At 40.6% G+C, this 7,696-nt stretch overlaps 1 non-coding gene across 1 annotated transcript; it reads right to left on the reverse strand.

Annotated features, from left to right (window-relative positions):
- Window positions 1-7,378: 7,378 nt before the first annotated feature.
- On the reverse strand, window positions 7,379-7,471 carry trnai-uau (transfer RNA isoleucine (anticodon UAU)). Its single transcript is given in 2 exon segments — window positions 7,379-7,414; window positions 7,434-7,471. It is a non-coding gene; the product is annotated as a tRNA-Ile (tRNA).
- Window positions 7,472-7,696: the final 225 nt, after the last annotated feature.

Raw genomic sequence — 7,696 nt, forward strand, 5'->3', positions numbered from 1 at the left:
AAAATACATAAACAAATATTAACGAATTCTGCATGATGTCTGATTCATTCCAGTAACATATATTGAAATTATAAACAGAGATGTGTCCTTGTTTTACACAAGAAAACACTGTAATGCTACATGTTGTTAGTGTTTTTTAGGTCATTGTTTTGTGGCTGACAAAGTGTGTTTGTCGGCTGTCAACCTTTGCAAGTGTTCTGGAAGAATGAGGTTATTTGAGACCTGAATGAAGTGTTTTGGTAGTTGTAGTGCATTTTGAATGTGAAATGAACTGCTTTGCCAAGCTGACGGTCAGTTAGGAGGATTGTGTGAAGAGTTTTGCAAAAGTGACCTAAGTATTGAGACGTGTGTCCTAGCGTCTGTAAAAAACTGTAAGTCCCCATAAGGTACATCGGTAAATTTCTGGGTCACGGTGAGGGGAAGCTTCCAGGATTAATACAGGCTGGAAAGATGGAAGCATGTGTGGCAGTGAGTATTTCTATCTTTGTGAGCACCAGTTTGAGTTTTAGACTCAAATACTTTAACACAAGCTTTCAAAGTTTTTTTCCTTTTAAATTTGGTTGCAGGTTAGAACGAAGTCACTGCACGTCCTCACAAAAAATGTGTTGATGGCTGAGAGCAGTCCCAGCTGAACGTGGAACAGAGAGTTGCTGATGAGTGAAATATTTGTCCTTTTTTTGTTTTCTAACAGCACGCTGTCTCCACATACTCGGCTTGTCATCTGCCTTTTGCCCTCCAAAGTAAATGATAAGTCACTGGATGATAATACGTCACTTCATCGCACGACTGGAGCCTGAGAAATTCTAAATACACAAGAACACACATGCTCCAGGCATTTGTTTTTTATGAGGTTGATAGAAAAGGTCAAATAATAGATAGAATTCATTTTTTTAGACATTTTGTATTGCTTGTATTGCAGCAGTAAATTTTTCTGTAATTATGAGGGATGTCACAGCACAATCGTTATGATTTAAGACATGAAGGGAGGATAATCTGTTGTATAACCAGGTCCTGTGAAAGGCTGTACCCCCTTTGCTTTGTGCTCTCCGTTCAAGGTTTCCTCCATCTGGCATCTACAGACAGGGAAGGCGCTGACTTGACGTATGTAGGCTCAGACCTGTGGGGAGGAGAGGCACTGAAATCAGAATAATAATCAGACCACTTCATTGAATCCAGAGGAAATTATGTGCTGCAGCTCATGAAGGTAAATCAGGGGAAAAAAGATTGTTTTCTTAAATGTTATAGTGATGAAATAAGAATGAGTTTTAATGACATTTTTAAGGAAACAATATTCAAAATGTGAAAAGTCACAGACTATAAGAAGATCCTTGAATCTCAGCTTTGATCAAACTTGCATGGTTAACTTTGCCATCTGTCTGTCCATCCGTCCACACGTCTGGGTCATGGGGGTATATGTCAGTGTTACATGGTGAGAGGCAGCTTTACAGACTGTTCTACTTTAAATAAAGCCTGGCTAACAGTGACTTTGATGTTTTTTACAGAAAGTCGAACCTCTACAACCGAGAGTAAAAGCAGAAAGGACAGAAACGTGAATGCTTCTGGTACACAGCAAAACTGAAGACGGATGTGAGCGTGAGTGATGTCTTTTATTTTTCCTGGGAGTGTTGTGTCGACTGGTAAAGTGCTTAGAGAGCATGAAGCAGCTGGACAGACCTGATAACTAGTGTGCTACCTGCCAAACACACACACACACACACACACACACACACACACACACACACACACACACACACACACACACACACACACACACACACACACACATTGTGAACTTATTCATGTAAATATTCAAACATTCTTCTTGGTTGTTTTCATTTAAAGAAAAAGACATTTGAACCTCTTTGAAATAGATAAAGGAGTGCTTCTTCTTGAACAGAGAAAATTAGCATTTCCAGTCATTAATTCAATTAACATGAATACATTTTAAATCTTTGGCATGTTTTCTGAAAGACATAGTTTCTGTGTATTAATTTATAGGAATGCACCCCCAGATTCACCTCGAATGCTGAAACTGAGGAAGCTTTCGGGTGACCTCGACATGAGGTGAACATGCAACCCTCTCAGCTGAAATCAGATGCGCTTCCATTGCACCACAAGGTCCCACTTGCACACCTTCTTTTCCTCTCTACACAAGTTGTTAAATACAGGCCTGTAAAAGGACTAATTTGACCGGTCAACAGAACTAGGACTACCAAAAGACACCACAAGGCCAGCCAAAAATAAGCCAGCGGATACCAAGACCTCCTCACTGGTCAACATGAAGCTAAGTGTTTTGGGTATGTCAAACTGGGAGACCAAGGACCCAGTGGAGAGGCTATGCCTCTCAGCTGGTGTGAGAACACCTCAGTGTCCCCCAGCAAAAGGTGGAGGTTGGAGGAGGTGGCTCTGGAGAGGAATGTGCAGCATTTATTTTACCACTCTGCTGGCTCCATAGTTCTGTCCAACATGTTTCCTAAACAAACAACCCCAGAAATTCATTGACCCAGATGTGATGAGAAAACAGATCACACAATTTTGTCACAAGGTCCAGTTGGTAGCCAAAAAAAGTATAGGGAGTTTTGGAAATAGATAAAGTTGTTCTTGAACAAAAAAAACTTCTTCAATTGTCAACTCAACAATGTGTAGTAACAGAACAGTGCCTTCAACTTGGAAGTTGAAGGCACTCATTTTGACCTCGGCATGAGTTGAACACACAACCTTCTGAGCTGAAATCAGATGCGCTACCATTGCACCACGAGGCAAGACACATGAGCTGGAAAAGTTTATGGAATCTTTTTCTCATTGAAAAACTTCAAGACTTCAGTAAATCTGAACTTTTTGTTTTTGAAGCCTGACGAGTCAGAAATGGAACCCCCCAGTACACCACCAGTTTCATATTTTGAAGGGGTTGGTTGGATCGGGTAAATTGACTGATTTTCAGTTACAACCTTGTTTTCATGCTCTCATTATAGCAAAGGGTCTGCTTGTCCCGCAACATAATTAATATGGGCCATGAACGCTACTACAAAGAAGGACGTCAAAGCAAGAGTATACCTGCTGCTCGGACTGTGGCATTTCCTTAGACTCTGGTAACACGGGGTTGTTTTTTTGTAGCCATTTCCCCCATTGCCCGATTTTAAAAATGGCTGTTCTAATTTTCGTAAACTAGACGCTGCCAGCTGACGTTCTTTCTAATAGTTGAGGAAGTGGAGTGGGTAGGGGTGAGCTGTTGTTACTTTTAACCCATCGTTTTCTCCTGTTTTTGGATAGGACAAGGAGGTCAGACTCTGTCTTTGTTTTGCTTCTTTTTTCTCTCCATGGGGTTATAAGTGCGGGCATCATAGCTTAGCTTTGTGCTGTTTATCATTTTGGCCTCGGCTGACGCTGAAGTGTTGATGCTCCTGTTCTGTTGTTTTCGTACTTCATAAATAAACGCCATGTAATAATCAGTGATTGTTTCCTGTGGCTGCTTGGGTCTTGGGGGGTCAATAGACTATGTGCCTCATCCATTGCAGGAGCAGCCTGGACCCAGAAACAGGGAAAAAAACGAGAAAAGTAAAAATATAGTTAGTTGAAAACATTAAATGTTGCGGGTATTTTACAAACTGCTGAGACTGTTTGATTTTATTTGTTCCCTCCAAATGTTAAAGTTTCATTGGGTTACATGTTGTAAAGTAAAATGTCCATTATAAGAAACTAACTGCTAAAAAGCATTGTTAGTAGCCGTGTTTCAAAGAGAAGTAAATGTTTGCTAATTCATATACATCACAGCATTTCTTTGGGTCAGTAAGTTTTATTCTGACTCCTCATGTTATGCTTAAAAACTGTTTACGCTGCAGTTTGGAGTGTCACGCTAAAATCACCTAAAGATAGCTGCAACTGCTGTGTGAATGTAGCGACTCAAGCTGAGCACTCAACACGCCAGACGTTAACCTCCCCGTCAGCCTGAAATGTACCTGAGGATGATGAACGACTGCGAGGAGACGAAACCGAACACACCAAGGAAGAAGAAAATGACCATAGAGAGAAAGTACTTCTGTTTTTAGACATTTTGCTTTTCTTCATTCGTGGAAGTTGTTCTTTCTGCAGATGCTGTTTTTTCCCTCTTGTTTCCTTCTGTCTGTCTTTTCTCCAGACTTGGTATTTTGCCAGGAGCAACAAGGTGAATTAACAGAGGACCCTAATCCAGACGGACATGAGCCGGTGGATCCTGTCGTCCACAGGTTAGCTGAAGGCTAATCAGTAAATTCAAACTGACTGTCGGGAAGAGACGCTGCTTATCACACTCCTGAGGGAGGAAGAGCCAAAGGCATGCTAACTCATTTTATATAGAAAGAAGAACTGATGAGGTAAATGGCATTCTACAAACTGAAATTAACAATTAACATCGACTGTGAACAATCAAGCAGCCTGTTTATTGTCACCATGAATACATTTAAATAACTTTTTCTCCTGCTTTGATCACATTTTTTCAGTTTTAGTGAAGTTGAACCACAGTTTTATGACCCTACACCTGTTTTTATAGCTCCTGATACATGTCAGGTACACAACGTGACCCACTTTTAAAAACAGTCCACAGCTCGAGGTCGGAAGGACTGGTACTGCCAGCAAATCACTGCTCAGCACATTGTCACAGCAACTGTTTTTTATTCTCTTATTAATTTCATCTGTTTCTAGTATAGATAAAACCTAATTGGTTTGGTGTAGGCAGTAAATGGTTTGGGCTTAACTATGAAATTGTCCCTGTTTAAAAAGCTCAGTGTAAAAGACAGACTGTGACGCCAAACAGCTTTGAAGTCCTGATATAAAGTTTCAAGCTGAGGCTTTTCTCAAAACCAAGGAATGAATACAGCTCATCTGGAAATTAATTGTCAACCACAAGTTGTTAGCCAATGGGCAAACCCTATGTAATCCTACTTCTTACATTTAGAGTGACAAAATTGACTAATTGGAATGAATGTTTCATGCTGTGAATTAAAATATGCTGTATAGCCCACAAAGTCATCGGTTGTTTAGTTTTACTGGATGGCCTTTGAAAGGAAAACACATAAAGGCACTTCTGCGTTGAGTTTATACCCTTTATTGCTTCACCACTGAAGACTCTCAGCAACATGTGCTGAAGGCACAACCTCACTTCCAGAATGTTGGGTTGGTGTGTAAAGTGTAAATAAAAAATAGAAGTCAATGATCTGTAAATCATGGAAACTCGTATTTTATTCACAGTAGAATAAAGCAGACAGACAAAAAGTGACATTTTGATTCTGATGGCAACAACACATGTTGTTGAAGAAGGTAACAGTGGAAGAATTAAATCCTTCCAGTACTTACTGATATTGCTGATGAATGTAATCAGACTCAAGCTTTCAAGACCTTTCAGTAACACAATGTCCTTTTTCAGAGGCTGCCTCCTTCGGATCCACCATCTACACAGACTCTGATGTTTCGACATGTAAAAGCATTGATGGACATAACCAGCATACAATTTGATAACCCCAAATCAACTGCACACAGCTCACTCATGCGACGGAACATTCGTTCAGACAGATCCAAACCTTTGTCCCTTGCGGTTGTCTTTCTGTGTTTCGGTGCATGTTTGCCTTGTGATGATCAGTGAGTTGAGGTGGGAGGTCATCACGCTTCTTAATTCTCAGCTGCATGGCCGCAAGCAGGGAGGGGAGGAAAGCAGAGTGAAGAAGTGGAGGTTTATGAAACAAACTGATGGCTGGAACAACTGCGTAGCACATATGGCCTTAGGCAGGGAAAGACAGGAGGGGAATACAAGATGGAAGAGGAGGACTGAGAAAGGAGAAGTAAGAAGAAGAAAATGAGAGAAAAAAGCTGGCCTTACACCAAATCATCTAAAAGACACAACCTGAGGCCTGTTTCAGATTGTTTAGTTGGAAAGTCCAAAGTTTCCCCATCAGAAAGCAGCACATCCTCGTGTCCAAAATGACCATGTCTTTTTTCCTACTGCCACAAAGGTCATCAGTGATGTTCTGCAGACGGTTATGACAAAAAGATCTTTTAAAAACAATCAGCTTTGCTTAATCCACCATTTCGGAGCTAAAATAAAAATATATAAATGGAAACAAACCATAAACCAAAATGTTCATGTCAGCTTTTTGTTTACAAACAACCTGAAGGAAAGCTTTTAAAGAATAGCAGCGTCAAACAGACGAGCGCTTGAAGTTTGTTTTGCCAGATATTTACTTGGTTTAGGTACCAAAACCACTCAATAAAGAAGATTAGTGATTATCTTAGCAGGTTTTTACACTTAAACATGGAATCCAGTGTGTGTTTTGTACTCCTACAGTGCAGATGTTATCAGTGTGAGTTATGGTGTCACATTCTGTTGAGGGGCCTGAAAAAACGTTTAATAAACCAAACTCAGGACATCCATCCATATGACCTAGTTAGAGTGTTTAGATTTAGTTTATCCAGCGGACTTCTTCACACTTTCTCTTTCCTCCTTCCAGCTATACTTAGTGTTACTCGTCCCTGTTTGTAAACTGCCACAAATCCAAACAGGGATTTAAGAGTTTTTAGTGTGTCAGCGCCTTCCTGTCCCCTCCAGATCCATTTTCTCTCTCTTTTTTTGGCCCAGTTATCCGAGGAGGATCCAGAAACCTGTCAGGCCTATCAGCACTGCCCAGCGGAGCATTGGAGCCAGACGGACAGATTGGACACAACGGGAGAAAAATGAGCAGAGACTCGTGGGTAATTTGGCGTGATGATACGATTTGATGCAACGTCTGCGACCATTTTCTTTCCCACTGAGTTTCTGTTTCTATGAGCCTGCTCTTTAATCAGGAGGCAGTTGTCTGTTAAATGGATGATTGAGTTTATGCGAAAATAGAAGATCTGTGTAGGTTCGGGGGGAAAGATGGACTGAATGAACTGGATTGAAACTAAAACTGTATGGATAAATTACTGCATAATGAGTGGATGGAAAGGCTCGATGAGTCAGTATATGAACAATGCATCACAATTGTTGTTGCTAATTTATCTTTTTTGAAGATACAACTCTGTAAAAACAAACTGAGTAGAAACAAATTGAGTTGTCAATTTCAAACAAAACAATCCTCAAACTGAAAAATTAGAATTGAATATTTAAATAGGAGGCATGCTTTTTAATGTTTGGTATCATGTGAACAGATTTGACTGTTGATCACTCATTCACTATGCTTGTTCCATCTACAATAAACACACACATCAGAGAGCAACATGGGGTTGGAATCTTGCCCAAGGATATTTGGCATGGAGACTGGAATAGTTGGTCCCAGAAATGACAACCTGCTCTACCTCCGGAGCTACAGGCACCTCACATACTATTGTTATTTGTCTTATCTATTATAAGTAAGAACAAGCCTAAAGACACTGCTCCAGGTGAGACTTGAACTCACAACCTCAGCATTGCTCAGCCCAGTACTGCCTATAAGTACCACGCGCTAACCGATTGCGCTACTGGAGCTTCAGGTAAGCGATGTCCTGATGTATCAATCAGCAGTTTGCTTCTGTCCACTTTTGATCACCTGCTCTTATTTCACCTATTGTACCTGGAAGTTGATGATTGTCACAGAAGGATGTCACTGCTAGTGGCTTCCTGTGTGGATGAGTCCTCTCAGGAGATATGTCAAACTTAGCAACTCAGAAAACTGAACTTTACTTTGTCTGTAATGTGCTTTTTCACATCTAC

Source organism: Pundamilia nyererei, unplaced genomic scaffold (genome assembly GCF_000239375.1).
Source record: "Pundamilia nyererei isolate P.nyererei 1_Seehausen unplaced genomic scaffold, PunNye1.0 scaffold00416, whole genome shotgun sequence".
In the NCBI taxonomy this organism is placed as follows: domain Eukaryota; kingdom Metazoa; phylum Chordata; class Actinopteri; order Cichliformes; family Cichlidae; genus Pundamilia; species Pundamilia nyererei.